Genomic DNA, 20371 nt, shown 5'->3' on the forward strand with positions numbered 1-20371 from the left:
AAATAAAGATAAAGAGGGATAACTAAAGCGGTTATTTTATAACGAACTCCAGCTTGCGTAGACAAGCAGAATTTCTTATACCACCGGGAGACTTTAGTCGGGTAGATCTTAATTTGAGTGTACTCATCGCATTATGCTTGACAAATTTCACAAAACTGGGAGAAGATTCGCTATCTAAAAAGAAAGCTGTAGTGAATGCATGATCTAACGATTTGATCGTTGGATTATTCTTCCTCATAGAATAATCCTCCAAGGTCGTTAGAACATTAATTGCGTATGCTTGGTTTCGCTGATGGTAGGACCTGCCCGCCTTTGTGACGGTGCAGGATTCCTCGTCCCCTCCCCTTCTTCCCCGTCCTACCCCTGGAGGCGTCGTCGGGCTCTCATCGCGGCGGCGCCTCCTTTCCTTGTTCCTTCCCGTCCTTCCCCTTCTGGTGGCAGAGGAGAAAAGCTAATCGCTTATAGTCCCTGCCCCAGGAGTGTATCCCGCGAACCCGACCTAAGGGTTTCGTTCCTATTGTAGTAAATGCATGGCAGAAAATGAAATATTACATAATTTCGCTGTTCTTACGACATAAACCGCTACGGATTAACCGCAGACGGGAAACGCGAATCTAACAGAATAACTAGTTCATTTGAAGTCTGGCATATATAGAATGTACACAATTCGCTGAATAAGAAAATACTGTGAATTCAAGTACAAAATATAAATGGAAATTATTAACATGACCCTTAAATAAAGAAATAAAATGTTCTCCATAATAGCATCCTAATGCATAGCGTGTTATTGCTAGCTTTCCAGAGAAAATATGAGAGATGAAATTTACACGAATAATAAAACTTTTATAGACCACAAAAGAGAAAATTGATGGCAACAAAGTCGTTGATAATTTGTTAACGAATGCCTGAATTGGAGAGATATCACAACTATATCAATATTAACTCTAGGAATGTGGTATAATACAAATGATTAGATATAGTAATTGATGAAAAAAATATACTTTAAGAATAATATTTAGCAAAAAAATGACTAATGCAGGTATAAGAAGTTAACCGAGGTTCTAATAACATGAAATTACTTTCCGCTTTTACAGTTACATATCGTAAATATATCATGGAAAACTAAATCTGTAAGTTGTCACTTATTCCCAAGCAGACTTTGGTAATTTTCTTGCAGCATCAAAGACTAAGAGGAAAAAAATTCCAAAACAGAAAAAAATCACATAAAATAAAGGATAATATCAAAGTTCACGCGGAAAATTGGACTATTTTATCTCTTAAAGGTGAAGGATCATTTCTTGGATAAAAATACGCTTCCCAGAGCAAATATTTGCTCGTACAGTGTGGCCGAGACATCGAGTCGCTTTCAAGTGTCAACGCCAACCGGCAAATATTTGACAGCAGGCGAAATATCCGAGGTAAATCGACCGTATCCAACAGATAAACACTTTTTCCACTCTTCAGGGAAACACATTGGGAACTTTAAAGCAAATTCCGGCAACGGCTACTTTATCGCAGTCGACATTTCTCGTAATCCCTCCTGCAATGTAACGACCATGCATCCTACTTTTATCCTTTAGCTATTTTTTATCCTATGACAAAAAGGAATTACAACAAGATACACCTTGAACAGCAATCGATGTACCGAGTCAATAATAGAGAGCACTCAAAGTTCATTCATGGAATTTCATGTATGCCATTTTTTATAAAAACATATAAAAATCATCATATTAAAATAGCACAATGAAAACGTGCATAAAAAGGGAATATTGGACGTACACCTATGGTACACAATATTCACAATGATAATAGCAGCTTTGAACTCTTACTAATCAAAGACAGGAGAATTTAAATGCGAATTAAAGTTGAAAATATAAATATATCCGAAACTAGTTTTTCGACTGACTCGACAACCATATACGGGGTGGAGAACGGATGTAACCCGCCAAGGGATGAACACATTTTTCCATATCTTCCATCCTTCAGGACATTAGGCTCAAGAGAATATTTCCACTCCGACATCTTCATTTAAGCCATTGAACAGCTCAACTTAATAGATAAGGACTATTCGAACACTGCGTGGAGAATCGGGAGCTCGAGAAGAAAGCCTTAATCTGCCGAATCGAAATAGGCGAAAGTGGGCGAATATCTCATCGCGGACTGAATCCTTCCTCGCATGCGAGTATGTGGGCGCTCAAAAAAGTATTAAAAAAAACGCACACGAATGGTCCACGGAGGAGGAGGAAAAAGTGGCAACGCCGTGAATGAAGCCGGCGAGACGAGAAATGGGCCAAGGTGGTTTTATAGGCTAGGGAGGGAAAAGGAGAAGTAGAAAAAAATGACCAACGGCGACCACAAACTCTCTGTGATTCGGACGTTGCAACACGCGAGTGGTCGAAAGAGGCGGTCAAAAGAGTTTCATCCCGCCTTCTGACACCACCGAAGATTCGGCCAAGTGAATGATTAGCGCCGAAAGGAAAGGGTGCTAACTCGCTCCCGAACGCACGGTGACAGGGGAGGGAAGAGGAAGGCTGGCAGGTGAGCCGTGCTGTATGGCCCGTCTGTTCACGAAGATAACGCGGAATGTGTGCGGGTGAAAGCTGCGAGACTGCGGCTCGCAGTCGGAAGATTCGTGGAATACGAGAGAGGAAAAGATAGATATTCTTAGATCCTTATTCATAGCCGATGTCTGAGATTATGGAGATAAAACATTTCTCCATTGTAGAGCAATCTTTGTTTTTAGATTTTATAATTAGGAAAAATACAAGTAATCGGGATCTACGCAGCCTTGCCAATTACAACATATGGCTCGCAGTCGCGAAAAAGATGTCGAATTCAATCCTAGGTGAGCCATTACTATTCTATAGCCCACCAACCCATTCGGAACCGCGATGATAATCAGCGGCATCCGCTAATACAATGTTGAACACAAGTATTTGACGAGAACGTCTGGATTATGCGCCCAGCTCATTGAAAAAGTACGAAAATTTCACTCTAAATAATACGGTACGGTGGCGTAAGATTCAAAAGGTTAAGGAAAGGAGACCATAATTCGTCCTTTTAGACTTATGAGCCGCGATTATTTTCGCCCGGAAGAAAGAGGCACAAATTCGGTGAGTCACACGCTGCAGCATCCCCAGACGCATCGAGATAGAAGACTCGTAAGGGGGGGGGGGGGGGGGGGGTGAAGGAGATATTTACAGACGGTAGGAGAGGGATGCCCTCTAAAAAGGATGATGGCTCAATATCTGCAGATGGAGGGGAGAGATCTCTTTTGGCACCACGGAGAGTGCCAGAAGTGGGTATTGCATGTGAATAATTGGTAAAGGGAAGGACGTGATTGAAGTCCATTCGGCCAGTCACCTCCCAAGGGCTCTGACCAATGGCAACTCAAAATTGGAAACTGCACCTGACAGTTGAATTGAAATTAATTACAGTTTTATTTTATAATTTCGATAGAAAATTCCATCACAAATTAAAATAGAGAATTATTACCACACGTGCTTTTAGTGAATTTTCTCTATTTTTTTCTTTCCAAAATTCTGGAATAAAAATGAAATGATAAAAAAAATAGCTATCGGTTTCAATATACAATTTCATCATTAGAAAAGTCGATTAGGGTTTTTATAATTTTGGCATTTGCTAATGCTGTCTCAGGTCTGAGCCATGGAATAAGACTGAAAATATTCTTTAAACTTTATTTCTAGATTTCGCCATCTCTTCCAAATTTTCAAGATTACACTTTCGCCAGGTTCCCTGCCATCGCGTAAATGACTTTAGTCAACAAAAAACAGCAATACTAGAGGAGTGGGTGGGAGAATAAAGGTACCGAAGCGACCGGACTACACTCAGCACATAAATCGCACAAATACTGCCGGACCTCCAATGAAGGAGGTGAGACCGCTGCGATTCGCGCGCGCGGGTGGTGTTAAGGGGGCGAAATTTTTGTGCACACAAATATGAGAGAGAGAGAAAAAGGGACTTCCCACTTCCTTCAGATGAAAGAGGCCGCACCGATCTAAGGGAAGAAGAAGTTTATCCTCATCCACGAAGATAAGAGAGAGTTTGAGTTTTCCTCTTTTCTTTGTTCTTCACAATCCCGAAGGACAAACAGCCGAAGTTGGGCACAGGCAAAATATTTGGAATATTAGACGCTTTTAATTTTTCCATCCCGCCGCATAGGAAACGATATCTGCTAATTAGCGCTTAATTGATGGACATACACCAATTAACTCCTCAGTCGGCCCAAAAAAGGACTAAATGTCTCAGTCCGCATATCTTGTTCTCAGAAATATAACTCCAACTCTGCGTCGAAGACTAAAGGAGATTAAGCAATGCGGGAAACATACTTATGAAACAAATATGCGAATGTAAATTATTGCGCGTGAATTCTACACACATTATGGAGATAAAGTACCTACAGATAAACGGAGAGGTTTCACGAATACATATAGAAGCATACGACGTTTCCCAAACATTTAAGTTCATGACCAAGCGTGTTTTCCCCCGTCATAAATTTGTTTCTCGCCGGAGACAGCCAAGGGCATGAAAGACGTCAGAGTTTTTCACAGCATCGAGGATGACGTAATAAAAGAAAGCATTCTCCCATGACCAACTTCTCACTTCACTTGACTCGAATATAATAGGTACATCAATTCTTGTCAATATACATCTACAGGGCACAATCGACTATTCACAGATGCAATGCATGAACAAGATTTTGCAACCAATTTCAGAGCTCAGAGACACAATAAACCGATTACCAACTAGAAAAATTTATCAAAGAAATGTGAAGAAGTATCACGTTGGATCGCGATAGGTGTGGAACAAATCATATGAACAGCTTGACAATATGACGAAACAAAGAAAATGCTTATAATTTTCACACGAAAAGTTACGTTTCATTAGGAATTCTATCGAAAAATATTGCCAATAACTATGAATTCTTTGGCATTGAATTATTTGGAGTAAGTAATTGGCAAGTAATTTGCTTAGTGACGTCCACATAAAAATTGCTGATGGGGAAAACCTTAAATTAAAGACAAAAGATTGCATTACCGGACGAAAAACTTAACCGCGAAAATATGGGCTCAATTTTCTTTCCCGCAAAATAATATACTTGCATCCATTGATGGGATGTGAAGCTGTATTCATATGCGAAGAGTTGATTGGCGTCGAATTTCTCTCCACCATTACTTCCCATGTCGAGATGTCTCAAGGAAAGTTATATTACCATACCTACACACGTGTCGGTTGCCTAATCCAAAGACGAGATTATACCTAATTCACCTTATATCCAATAGCACCTTCGAAGGAAAGAAATTCCCCCGCGTACGACATGATAGGGACAACACGGAGTCCTTGAGCGACCAGGTAACCGACCCCAATAAACCACACGTGGACACGTTAGTCCACGAATATCAACCCACCAATCGATCCACTCCAAATATACTGCGGAAATAATTCACCTTCCACTTACCAAAAAATGGAAGCAGCGTCACATATCGACGCGACTGCGCGGAAGGCGATGAAAAATTCATGAGGCTCCTGTGATCCACGAGGAGTCCACGCGACCGACTGTCTTGGAAACCGACATAATCCATCAAAGAGGGCGACAAGGGTCAGGGTCTATCCTACTCCCACTTCTACTAGGACTGGGGTTTTAGCCAAGTGAAGCGTGAGCCAATTTATTTAACGTAATTCTTCGTTAAAACTTTCGCGGGTACTCGTCAAGTTAAGTAAAAACTTTAGGGCTATGTCGCCGCGTCAATTTTTGCGTGGCCCAAACGTTTCCCGACTTGCACGTTACTGTAAAATGTACTGCTATTGAGTGTCCATGATATATTCAGTTAATTATGAGGAATTAGTTATTACTTGAGAGTACTGAATGTCATCTGGTTTACTGACAGAGTAGCACAACTGAGTAATTGTTTATTTTCCGTACTCGGCTATATTTCTTTCCCCTACGGGTAATGAACCGATGAGGCCACGACTGTCTATAAAGTTTTTATCTGATGGCGACGGTAACTTCGAAGGTTGGTTCATTTAAAATAATTTTTTTGTTAGATAAAGACGTTTTTTATCTCTCTTATATCTTTCCGCTTTCATTGACAAGGTCGTCTGGCATGGGTGATTCGGGATAAGGTTTTCCTCGTCTGTTTTCTCCCTCGCGTCCTTTTCCGTCCACTTTTCAGCAGCACAGTCTCTCGATCACAGAATCTTATTTATCACGCTTTGGTGGACGATTTAAGTAGCTAAATTTAACTTCTTTTTCGAATCGAGAGGTCAAATGTAAACCCCTCACCTTAACGATGCTGCATTTCATATCTCCTTGCGGACACCTAGCCCAGCGTGCTACTGTATCCCTCTCTTGAGTATGTTGTATTCTGGAAACGGTCGCCCGTGCGTAGAGAACGGAGTGAATTCCGGACCGAATGGATTGCTGGGTTTTCTCCTCTGCGAGTGGCAGTGTTTCATCCTGATTAGATAATTTTACGTCTTTACCATTTTAAATCTCGAGAGATTCCTAAGCTTAAGCAGTTAAAGAATGTGTATATATTTCCAATATTTTTTTAGGAATTGAAAATATATTTTTGATAGCGTAAACCTAATTAGTGAAGATAATACGATTTAACCTTTTCAGCGATCAGGTTGCCTGTGAACAATCCCTTTGGAGTAGCGGTGGTAGCCCTGACTTCGCTCAATCAATTACAACTGACACTGGAAAATTTATCTATCAAGTACTGATTAGCGACTCCTTTGGACTCGAGATTTCTACCTATATCCATCACCTCAAGCGGTTCCTTCTACCCGCGATTCCTAGTTGAATCCACTTAAAGACAGGGCTCTGGCAGTGATCGTGCATACTTTGTACTCGGTACTTAAGTTTTCATATTTTCAGGTACTAGTGAAAAGATGACTATCGATTCCTTGTAGCGATCACAGATACTTGGACACATCTTAACTCGGGAGCGCTCGCCGAGGACGATCGAAAGTGAGAAGGTATTTGGCCCGTTTCTCCGAACGGAAGTCTCCAACATTTCAATTGCTAATTTAGGAAGGCGGGCGAGGCAGATGGGTATCACGCGGACCACGTGCTGGGACACGCGGCCCTCCCACCAACTCATTGTCCACACCACCCCTCGTACTTCGTGTCTAAGCTTCCGGGTCCATTTGGCACACAACACTATGTGAGTGGATATTTCTTAAGATGTTTCCGCCCACAGTAAAGTTTAAGATCAATGAAGAGGCATATTCCACATTATTACTTTGTAAACCCAGCCTGTTTCGACATTTCATTTTAGATTTTATCGATAATACATTCAGTAGCAATGAGAATTTCTACTGCGGAACATGACATAAATAATCAGTCCCCACTAAGTAACGGCCTTTTGTCGATATTCTCAGTAAATCGTTGGATAAACACTGCGGAAAATTTAAGTAAGGACCAAATATGAGACCATGAATTTTAACTCCATATGGCCTGAAAAGATTACTTTTATACATGGCACATTTTAGATTGTGCCGATGTTGCACATCCTATGGTAAAACTTCATTCAAGCCGTTAAATATTTCGCTAAATCATTGAAATATTGCATGCATGGAAGTAAGGGAGATAATGAAGGATTTACGTGCATATAAAATCAAATTTTTAGCGAAGGGCTGACCGATGTCGTAATGAACACGCGGTAAGAATCAGCGGGCCACTTCCCTTTACCGGCAGCTGATGCTTCTACGACCCAGTTCCGCAACAGCCCAGTAACCATGCATACAGATGAAAACGATGACGAGCAAAAATTGACAACTTTCATCTCCGGACACAAAAGAGAAGAGAAATTCGGCGGCAGAGGGCATTGAGGGCGTGGCGACGGTCGGAAGACATGAACGGACAGCATTGGGAGAGGGAAGCGAAACAGGTGAGTGAATGCATGAAGAACCTCTTGCAAAAGGGACGAAGTTGTCGAAATAAAATAGAGAAAAAAGGGTCGCCACGCAAGGTGCGGAGGGAACGCCTGACAACGTTACATCACGAGAAACGGCCCAGCGGGAAATGTAAAATTTAAGAACTTAAATTTGTTATTATAATATTCAATCGGTCAATTTGATTTTGCCAATACTCACACAAGGTAATCCTACCTCACACATACGCCAAAAAGAACTCTTTCAATGGGGTGTTTCGGCAAGACTCGCAATTCAATTCGGACATTCAGCAGAGAAAATAAAAGAAAAAAATCCTCATGTTTTAATAACGTGATTGAAATCTCGTATCTTTCCACCAACTTTTCAAGAGTTGTCGACGTCATTGGAGTTTTGGTTCATTTACTCGACCAGGAAATACTTTACGAACAGAGAGAAGGAATCGTTCGTAAGAGTGTAAACAGCGAACCACGCGAGGTCCATGCACAAGACATAGTAGTAGTCGAGGAGTGAGTAAACACTAGGAATGAGCTAGTAACGTTATCAACTATTAGGCGAAAGGGTTAGGGCCGTGGATTTTTCGCCGCTCACAGCTCGAGAAGTAGGGGTCGGATCGAAAAAACGGAAAAATACGAGTTTGTCTATCAAGGAGCTGCATTGAGGCCCCAATAGGTCCCGTAATAGCTTGCCACTTCGATCGCTTTTAACTCGGTTTTCAAAAATGTCCGCAGAGCGGTGATAAGTGCAGCGCGATCCACTTCTTTCCGACATTTTCCAGTATGCTATTTGAAATAGCGAACGATATCATTGAAAAGTCATTAATTTGATGGAACACACCTGAAGGAATATAAATTAAGGATGATAACCCCAATTACAGCCCATTTATCCTTGTAACTCGTTTAAGTGCGCGGCGAAGGAAAAACCATCTGGAAGTTGACTGCATTGTAATATTCACGATCTATAGTCCCATTACAATCGACAACAAATATAAAAACGAATAGTGAACGAGATCATTTAACCTCAATAAGCCGACCGGATACTACGGAGACGGAGAAGTTAACAGTCGCGAGTCGAGGAAAAGGTGAGGCAGGCTATAGCATAGCGGCCTCTTCTTTCACTTTCCCTCGGCGGGAGAAAGGTGCGGGGGTGGACGGAGGGGAGGGAGGGAGGGGAAGGTGGACCGGATAAGGGGATCGACCCGACCGACTACTACTTACTCCCTCCTCCCCTCTCTCCATCGCGATCTTGATGAAAGGGAAAGAGGGAGAGGGAATCCTCTCCCTCGTGACGTCAAAAGGCACGGCGGGAGTGACCCGCGCAACAAGAGCCATGACGTCACCAGCAGGTTGCCTGCGCCGCCGGAGCGCAGCATTCGTGAAAATCAAAGGGGTTTCTTGAATAGGAGGGCTGAATTGGCAGGCAGCGCATCAGCGTGTGAAATCCTCAAAGGTAAATTTATACGAGAGCGCTGTAAGTGGCTGCACTGCAGTCAACATCTGAGCCTAATAATGAAACCCAAACTGGAAAATGCAAAAAGTAAGCACAGGTAATACTACTAATAAAATCATTCAATAAAAAAACTTACACCTACTCTTCGCGAGTTATATAATTAATTGAAAAAAATAAATAAAATCGAAAAATAAACAATATCAGAAGAAAGCCATGTTCGGAATCAGCCAATCAAACCTAACATATGGGATCTCGTATTCTGAATACAATCTTGGTCGCCGATGCAGATACCGAAAATTCCTCCTAATCACATTAAATTTGAGGTGAAATCGAAGCCACCACCCGCCCAATTGGTTTACGCCGTCCCTCAGAATTTTTATTAAAAACTCAATAGTGAGGAGACCAGTGAAGACCCGTGCTCAAACGCCGATTTTACGTTAAAAAATTAAGATAAATCACACCCCAAATTCGAAATGATCAGAGATAACATAACTTTTAATGTAAATAATAAAAGAATAAATTATTCACAGCTTGAGCTCGAGTCTATCTCTGATACTACTATTACTACTTTTAACAAAATAATAATCATTATTCCAGGTAACCTTAACAATACCTTGCTAATTTTCAATCAACTCTACATAAATTAACCTTGTTGTCTCAGTTAAGAAAACAAATACACGAATACTAAACCAGCGGACAAAACCAGGCATGAATAAAACTTCTAGCACACGGACTAAGTGTGTCACGGCATCCCATTTAGGAGTAGCGAAGCGTCGCCGTGCGTCCAAGATCACTGGACGCTCAAGTCCATTGCAATGATACTTACACCACGGTGACGAAAGTGAGTGAACTGATCGACTGCAAACGACATTCACACCTTCTGCAGAATTGAAATAGAATTGAGGTGAATTGAGAAAGGGTATTAAGTCGAAAGAAGAAGGATTGAAGTCTCTGCTTCCTAATCAGTGTGGCTTAAGAGTTGGTCTCAAAATAGAACATCGTGAAACGTTGACCCATGTGTAACGTCATAAGTTTTAAACAGAAGTACAACACAAGATTTTTTCATTTGTACATGCTGTGTAAGTATGTCAACGCTTTTTTGTGCTAAATAAAAAAAAATCTTCCCTAAAATTTGGTAACATAAGGCCTAATTTCAGCTAATTGATTCTATTCCTACATTTTTATCTCGTTCTAAATTGAACCAATTTCTCAATACGGAAGGAAATTGCATAATTATTGTATTTTTTCATGTAAATCCGATACCTTTAAAATAAAATATTATACAGCAGCATTTTATAGTTTCAAAGCGGAGTGATAGTACCTCAAATGGGGACACGGAAGAAAAACTAGTCGATCTAATAAGTTTTTAAAGCGACGATGTAGATGGAGTGGGGTTTAGAGAAGTGGGAAGGCCAGTGAAAGTGCTGCTCGAGCCAACTTCAAAGAAATTAGAAGCTAGCACACCGTTGAATGCACGTTAGGTGAGAGAGTGTTCGCTTACATGTACCAGCCACCATATCATATATGATAGGTATCGGACACGAGAACACATCGCTAGAACGATCAATGGATCATTGACGGCCGATTAATTTTCGATTCGGACCGAAAAAGCGTTGAAATACAGAGCCGATTGTAGATTGAATAGGACGTGAGATTAAACGGGGGCGTAGCACAAGAAGCAAAACGTGGGAGCATGTGAATTACAGGCCACAAATCGAAAGATTGTTGGGGAAATTTCCTTCAACAATTTCTTAATTTGCGGGGATTTTTTTCATTTTGAGGCCCCAGTAATTAGCGCCAATGGATTCTCATAGAGAAAACGTAATTAATTCTTCTTAATGAATTAAAGAAAGACGTGTATTCCGGTGAAAGTTAATCAAGCACATTCAATTTAATGATTAGGACGAGGATGTTGAGGAGTCTGAAGTGCGATAACTGCTTCAAAATTAGTTTCCAGGCCTTATTTTTCCGTCACCATGTTTCGCGTGAGTCCACAATCAAGCTTCAGCTGAAATGCAATTAAGGATCAGAGATCGAGGCATATCCAATTGACATGACGTCATTGAAACGTAATGATACGAGATGTACTGTTGTAAAAGCCCTTAAAATGTGTCACCGTTAATAAACCTCAGTGCTCCAGCACAGCCCAAACCATTTTTGAATCTAGTTTTAAACGTACATTACTATTCGCAAGTATTTCTAGGATTCCTGCTACACCCAATACATGATAATTTTTTTTGCAAGATTGAGTTTTGCATGCTCGCTTTACTTAAACATCCAGATAAAACACAACGGTACTTCCATTTGGAAGCATCAATTCTCAATCGATAATTGTAGAATAACCGTCATCGATCAAGTTTTACGTGGTCTGATGTTTCGTATTCAACGTTTTCTGTTCAACCAAAAATGAAATGTGTGCCGCAACACACCATAAAGTTCACACGACCGGCATGTACACGCCACTCACAGTTCACTTTAGAATAGGGCAAGACATGAGATATTTGCATCGCAAATCTTACTTCCGGCGTATCGAATTAGTGCCACAGGCCCGAGCCAAGCAAGCGCTCCCCCAGAGGGTCCCACGCATGCAGGAACACCACACTGACATCACTCCTGTATTCACACTCCCAACCCACACCTTCATCAGGATTTCAGCACCTTCATCACCGCCGATATGAAAGCAATTAACTCTGTCACACCATTCGTCATTAACATCATCATGGACGTTTGCCATACCTGAGGTTTTGGGAAGCAAAGTCAACGACAAAACAGGAAGTAAATCGTTTAATCTTCGGTTAACTTATTTAAAACACAGAGGAGGTCACTCATAATTAGATGAATGGGCTACTACCCTATGGAATAAACATAGTTATATATGAAATGGTAAAAACCTCTGCAGAATAATTTTACCTTCCCTGTACAAAGTTAATTACAGCAACTATTGCGTAAATTCTTCACATATTGTCAAGCGCAACCTTAATACCTAAGAGACATAAAAACGCCTATAAGAAAGTTAAAAATCCACGTGAAAGATGGATCCAAATACAGAAGAAAAGTAAATCTTGACCACCAGTGAAATGATTTTGCATGCTACTTCGTACAGCATATTCAATGTACATTCACCTTCATCGACATATTTTTCCACCCACACCTTCACAAAAAGCTACGACCTACCGCAGTGGCGTAGAGTTGTAGAGAGTTAAGGGAAGTCAGCCATGAAAAAGGAGGAAATATAAAAATTGATAAGGCACGAGGTGGGAGAGAGGGTGAAAGTGAACTTGCTTCACAAAATGCGTACCAACCTTACGGTTTTTCTCTCGTCGCAAATGAAGCGAGGGGCTCCTGAAATTATTTTCTTACTATCGCCTAGGATAAACCACCATGCTTATACCGACTATGCGCCTCTCCGGCAAAATTGAGGAGGCTCTATCATCGCACGAAGGGAGTAGTCCTTTCTATTGTTCAGTATCTCCATCTATCAACCTGCTTCAAACCTCATTCTTGAATTAACCAATTCCTTTTGTATAACAGTGGGGCTCCTGCACTGTACCTAGTTCGTTTCCTCGCACATCCAGGCTCTGGCCACACGATTCGAACGCATGGGAAATGCGCGAGGACGCGTTCGCAGTGTCGGCTCACGCTCAAAGCGGCGAGCCCGGGAAAAATTCCACGAACTTGGAAACCCAACGCTCCAGGATCCTTGCGGCCACTTTCACTCGCGGGCGCTATAAACACGACGCATAAAAAAAGCGAAAACGCCGCTGCGGACTTCAACGGCAAGCATCAAGACCGCAGCGTACACACGGTACATAAAGATAGCAATGGAACGAGGACAATAATATCATACGCACGAGGTAAAGGGGAGTCGACCATTAAAAGATAGATAAACGGAAAATTAAGTGTCGTAACTGGGCGATGACAGTGGCAGAGAAATAGCTGGTAGAAAAGTAGTCGAGAAATGAAGGTGAAGGACGTGGGAGAACGGGAGGCGAACACGCAAGAGGGGAAAACAGTTTTTCAAGAGAAACTGTTTACCATTCCCAATTAGGCTTACATGACACGCGTTTATAGATATCTAATTCAGACGCCAAATTGAACAATTCATTCTGTAAACTGCAGACGGAAAATGAATGCTGGAGAAAATAGCCTTCTCCAGTCGATAGTGGAAAATTTTCCACATGAGTCGATCAAGATCGCCCGACGAGGACCATCGATTGCCGATGATCGCCTATTGCCGCCCATCATATATTCTCGTTTGGAACCAAATTTGTGGCGCTTCACATGTCATTAATTTAAGGATATAGGTTAATGGCTAGCTTAGAGAATGCATCGACAGAATGAAGAGTATTCTATCCAAGACATAGACCCGAAGCCAGTCTCTAACAACAACACAACACTCTTGCAACTCCCATGACGAATCGCATTCCCGATCACCATACATTGGCACGCGCATGAAGAATGGACGCGCGGAGCACTGGTGCATGCATACATATTGCATTACCCCAGGGTACGCATCCATTCTGGAACCGAGACGAGAGGAGGAACGCAGGAGGACTGAAGGTTTGGGGATCGAATGGGAAGCGGTCCCCGTTGACGCAGTGGGAGACGCAAGGGAGGACGGAGAAGAGGGGCTGGGGTTAGCGGAAGGAGCATTTATAATTCACCGGGGCGGGGGAGGAGGGGATTGCCCGTGGGGTTTGGGCAGGTATACAGCTGCGCTACTGTACGGGGAGGGCGGAAGGATGGTTACCGGAAAGAGAGAGGGTATAAGCGGGATAAGGGGAGAACGTACACGGTGCAAAGAGGGTTGGCAGAAGACGGTGGGAGACAAATAGAAACTTGGTTAAAAGGGAAAGAGACAAACAGAAATACAAGGCCCCTTTGATGCAATGGCAAATTCAACTGAACGTGGTGATAACCGCAGAGCATACTGATAGATAATTATACGAACTAATAGAAGTTATATCGTAAAAGCCCACTTACATATACTTAAATACGTACCACTAATATGAAAAATTTTGCGTCATATTCACGTTGAAACTAGTTCTACCATTAAAGGAAACGGAGGAAATTTATCATAACATTTTAATAATTTTAATAATTCACCATTGATAGATGACTTAACTTTCCTCCAAGTGACCATGAAGTGTGCTGAGATGATAAATTTAAATTGAAGTTGAAATTTTCCACTCGTGAGGAAGGATCATGATTATTAGCACTTCATTTTCTATCCCTCTCTATTTCCCGTAATATCGATCCAGTCGTGGGTTTCAACTTAGACCTAAGTTTTTGTTTATTGCGAACCCAACTTAATGTATCATCGTAGTACATTATATGGACTCTGAAGAATACCATGGCGAAAACCGGTGGTTATTATAGAAGAAGAAAATGGGCTGTTAGGGCATATCCGTAAAATCTCAACCAACTTTCGAACGAGAGGTTTATTGGGTCCTTTGAAATATCAGCGGTGGTTCAATTTCCACAGGCGTCCAGAAAAATCACGACGAAGCAAATGGAAAATGAAAAAGGAAACATCACCTCGATGTAGTAATCTAAAAGGAAGGACTCGGTAGAGCAAGCCACCAACCACCTGTTGACGATTCAAAAATTCACATTTCCGCGAATGCCCGCATCAAACACGGTTTTAAAGGCCGTTCCAGACAAGGACTTATCAGAGTTCATTTCAAAGTAGTTCTTGAAGGGCAGAGAGAAGAGATGAAATTGGAATTTAATCGTACGAAGAGAAAAACTGAGACATTAAAAACCCAAAAATACATTAAAAACAGCAAAACATCTATACGTATACCATTTATTTCATACTCGTAGGAGTGCGCGAATTACTTCATACATAAGGGTGCGTACTTAAAAGCATGGCACAATACGGTATTACAGGCTTGTCTTTCGACCGGTCGGGTGTTTATTTAGTTTTGAGACGTCACGCCCATAACGATGGACCACACGGCGCTACTTAATAGGATTCCAGGGTTATAGACTTATCTTTCAAGGCGACCTATATTATGGATGGCTAGTACCTACTTTTCAAGGAATACATGGACGATTAAACCTTTCATAGGCAAGATCAGAACCTTTCTCGATGCGTAGTTTTGAGGTCTCCCGGCAAGCAGGCAGGCAACTGTGGAGAGACTTGAGAGGAAGCTTGGGGAATCATGACGACTGAAACCGGCGATTTTCAACTGAAGCACGCAGTGAAAGTGGTAAAACAGCAACTCGGCAAGTACTCGGCAGGCGGGAGAAAATTCCATTCGGAATCAAGAGTATCGAATGGGGGAAGGCTGCTTTTGTTACACGATGAGAATTTTAACTTCGTTATTATTATTATTAAAAAGAATAGCTATTTCTAGCTATTTGAAAATCATCGCCATGAAAAATTCCTGATGGAGTCAACCTATTCATTTAGGGCTTAAATAAGTAAACAAATAAACTACTACAGAAAGAGAAACAAATAATTTAAAAGGAACGATTACGAGACAACAATCATGAGATTGAAGAACGACGCATAGTTACACTATTAAAAAAAATATTTTCTACTGCTCGGGTTAGGTGGAGTGACACATCATGTCGATTATTTTCCTGGTGATGAGTAATATCGAAATCCGCTTAGTACTGATAAATTCATTTCAATTGAAAAAAATTCGCATTCATGGTTTCAACTTCCGCATCAACAAGGGATCGAGAAAACTCTGAATTACAACAAATACGCGACCTATAACACCAAATAAAACGATGACTTTGTAGGCATTCTTGGCCAACATGAGGCTCGCTATGGGCGGACTTTAATTGCCAATGAGTGCCAGCGAATTATTATTATTATTATAGTATTCCACCGATTAAGGTAGGTTTCCACGGAGCAAACGAAATTTAATCAAATGTTTATTTTAAAACCATATAACTATTGTGTACGGTATTCCTAAATTATACTCAATATAGGTTTCAGTTTGGGAGTAGAGAAGCTTCAACTTGAAACATCAAACTAAAATTGTGAGGTCTACGTAATTTTTATCGCACTTATCCTTATTTAATTGGCGTTTTTTTGCTTTAACTCTTTTTTTGTCGGAGTTTTTTCGTGCAGAAATACATCATCGAGACATATTTCCCGAAAACGCGGTAATTTAGGTAACGCTCTGTTTGCCGAACCACTTATTGACGAGTGAGCGCGATAGTTGACGAGTGGTTATGGAAGTTGTACGTACGTACGATGCGAGTGCAGCAGTCAGCGCGCCAAGGAAGAAGAAGAAGGCGGTGAGCCCGAGAGAAAGAAAGAACTTCTCGCCGGGGAGAAAGTGGTCTCGACTGAGGTCACGTAAGGCCCGGCAACGAAGGCGAATGTATGTAAGGGCTGCCGGCCACCTTGGAGCGCGCTCCTTTTGGGGCACAACTGCCGGGGGCCTCCCGAGATTGCACATGGGCAATCCACACATGAACAAACCACTCGATGCGCAATGCTGGATGATCGCTACGAGAATTATACAAGCCACGACTCGGCACAACACGATTATGTACGATAAAGCGGCTTTCCACACAAGGCACGCCGAAGGGCAACCTCTTTATTTCACGTAAACAGACTGAACCCTTCCTTCCACAACGAACCGAATCCTTAAATACATGACTTTAGGCAACATTAATCTGGGAGTTTTTAGGAAAATAAATGGAAATACATTACAGAAGAATATATTTAGAAATTTTATTTAAACTATGGCTGCATGAATCCAAATAAATAGCTAATTTAACTACCAGTCAAAATATAAAAGTTTGCATACATTCTTGGGAAATCGGATAGATGGGAAAAATTCCTACCCACTGCAAGGATAAAAAAAGACAGCGTTGCATACGATTGCTCGTCCGAGTGTCACACATTGAACAGTAAACACAGATGTAAAACCACGAAAGAATAAGCGATGAGGAATTTTGACAGCTGTCACTTCGCCACAATAGCAAGAGGATGCGTTGTTTCCTAACTCGCCGCAACAACGCGCAGCTGCCAATTCCACGGGACAGCGAAATCCGACCGTGAAAAGGGCACGCTACTTTCTGCCGAGCACCAGAACACAAAAGGGCCTCAACACGACATGCTCGATGAATCATACGACAGAAAATCTGACAAATTAGCCGTAACAGCCCAACTGCGACACCTTCAGTTTCACATCCAAAGGATTACAACTTCATTTCAGTGGAATGGCCAAGCTAATGACGGTCACTTGCGGGAATAAAAACACGTTGGATCGCTACCTTCAATGCTCTTTTCCTCGTAACTTATTTCAAAATTTTAATCTTAAAAACCCCTTGGAACCCAAATACCTTTTAAAAGATAACGAAGAAACTAAGGGAAGTGTTAAGGCGAGCAAAAGCTTGAACAGCATTCCAATTAAAAGAAATTTAGCGGCATTACAACGCTTTCAATGAATAATTTTGTTCAAAATTAGATTATATCTACCATTATTCCTGAAAATTTGATAAGTGGCATTGAAAAACTGACGTTGCTCGATCCAACTGAAAAATTCCGTTTATTCTCGCATTTTAAGTATGGTATCTAATACGGCATGGTCTATCACGTCTTTATTCGAGCGGAATCAATCGTTCAAAACTTACATTATCATCTTGAAATAATCAGGGCTTACAGAGCAGACCTTAGTCAATATTTTCCTGTAATAAAAAGTGGAAGAAATAGCACCTGAGAAAATACCGAGGAAAAATTTCAAATTAGAGACACAGACAATTGTTGAAAATTGTCCACTCAATACACCCCGAAAATTTTGAGATAACAGCACAAGCTAAAACTAGTGATTCGTCACGAACACAAACGGGTTCGAGCGGAAGTTATGCGTCCCCTTAAAGATGGTTACACACACAACCTCAACTTTGCACCACGTGTACGGATGAGTGGGCGGGGTGAACGGGAAACCAACGCAGCGGGAGGGCAAGCGCAGTCGGCTGAACTGACTGCCGCCGCACCGGCATTACCTATTCGGGGGCCATGCCAAAAGCCGTCGAGTGATAATAAGAGGGCAGGCGAGCGAGCACAAATGAAATTACGGCAGCCTAGGGTCCACGCCCAGCAGAAGCAGCACCAGAAGCACGCGACGTCCGGGAAAATTAAAGTGGAGCCAGCGAGAGCACGGGAATCGTGTGTCATCACGGCCGCACGCACAGCAGCGCCCCGCTGCGGCGTGTGCCAGAATCAATCTCCGCGGCCGCACCGCACGACAAATGAACGGAGACAAGGCGTCATCACACGAGCCTGACATTTTTCGCGGGGCACTAGCGTGCACGTAAACGAAACGAAGGAACTGCACAACAAGCGCGAGACACTAACACGTTTTCTAATTGATGACGCTGTTCAAGTACTGTCGTTACAACCAACTATATTAAATTATTATCCGACTTAAAGTAAATTATGGTCATTTGAGGCATTGGACACACACATTCTTTTATCAGCATCTTGGGGATTGTACATGCTGTATTGTATACCTCATCTTTACGCCGAACCTACAAATGAAGAACCGAATATTTTCCATCAACCTGAAAACGATAAAAACTTCTTTAATAATGCAATCCAATTGTAAAATATATCCATTCATTCATAAATGTAAATCAACTAGCATATATGTGTCAAAATTAGATCACTCCCTACGCCAGCATCGACTATATAGAACTTAATAGAACTGATACAATACGCCATTTTACCTGGCTAGCGCGGGAATAGAGAGCACTTTGGTGATGTGAGAGCCTTTTGCAGCAGAGCACTTTTTTGATGATAGAGCAAGGATTTCTAGGAACAATTTTTTAAAGAAAATACGGGTACTAGGCACAAAAATATTTTAACTGAAGCTTTAGAGTGATAAGGAGACTCTTGAAGCAAAAATGTTTTTGAAGAGAAGGACACGTTTCTTGACACGTCTCAAATCGAATTGCAGACGAGCGACATACCAGGAATACAAAAGGAAAAAACTTGGAACCTAAACAGGTAACGTAATCGATGCAAATTTTCCGTGAACTATTACGTTTACCTATTTATATTTTCTTATTTTGTTAACCCTATTTTTTCATTTCTTGGAACAATTCTGCATTCACAGTCAGGATTGCTCAGAAGACTAAGCACTAAAACTGTGCTAAAACCTTATTAATGGCGAAGCGGGTGGTCCGAGGAATAGAACCACATAAAATGCTTACATGAAGCGTTTCACATTCCCAATATTTTATCAGTTGGCCTCCTAGATGAGGATAAACGAGAAATTGTTACGTTCAAATAAAAACTTCGATGTCAACTTAATTACCTATAGTTTAATTCACGAGGAAAGTAAATTGAATCAAGGGCAAAAGTTCTCAACCGTCTTAGTACTTCATGAAAGTGCAAAACCAGCTGCAAATCTCTATAATAACAGCGAAAAAACGACTTATTTAATCCAAAAATTAGTTTTAGATTCGTTATTGCCTCAGAGATCTGCACTGTCGGCAGATGCTACAGGATGATTTCAGTTCATGTGTATTACAATAGGAACTGAAGGCTGTAATTTTAAAATGCTCTCGCGACGACCTTGTTCATTTACTCTTTTTTTTATATACATCATTTCTCAATGCATTACGTCTTCCATCTTCCTCATTCGTCAACCTTTTTGCCCTTATTTTTTTCAATTCTTAATCGATTTCATGATAAATAGTTCAATAATTCCATATATAACTCAATTGCACTCGCAAGGCATTAAAATAAAACGAATGAAATAAATTGGATTCCATATTAAAATATATTCGATCAGTCCGATTTACTGCGACTCCAAAACCTATTGAACCCCACAACCCATGCGACGTCTTCCAGCCGTCAGCTTTCGACACGTGCCTTTTTTTAACATTCCGTGAACAAACGCGAACAAAAGAATAAATTGCGGAACGAAATCGGAATGCTGGAGGCAAAAAAAACCTCCCAGAACTTGGCAGGGTAGCGACGGACCCAAAAGAAAAAAAATGGAACGTTTGACCAATCGCTGGCGGT

The 20371-nt window shown here is 41.4% G+C and overlaps 1 protein-coding gene across 5 annotated transcripts in view; it reads right to left on the reverse strand.

The window, feature by feature from the left end:
* Nucleotides 1–20371, reverse strand: part of LOC124158895 (elongation of very long chain fatty acids protein AAEL008004-like) — a 126767-nt gene that overhangs the window by 69979 nt on the left and 36417 nt on the right. The window lies entirely within an intron of this gene.

This window comes from Ischnura elegans, chromosome 1 (assembly GCF_921293095.1).
Source record: "Ischnura elegans chromosome 1, ioIscEleg1.1, whole genome shotgun sequence".
Lineage (NCBI taxonomy): Eukaryota > Metazoa > Arthropoda > Insecta > Odonata > Coenagrionidae > Ischnura > Ischnura elegans.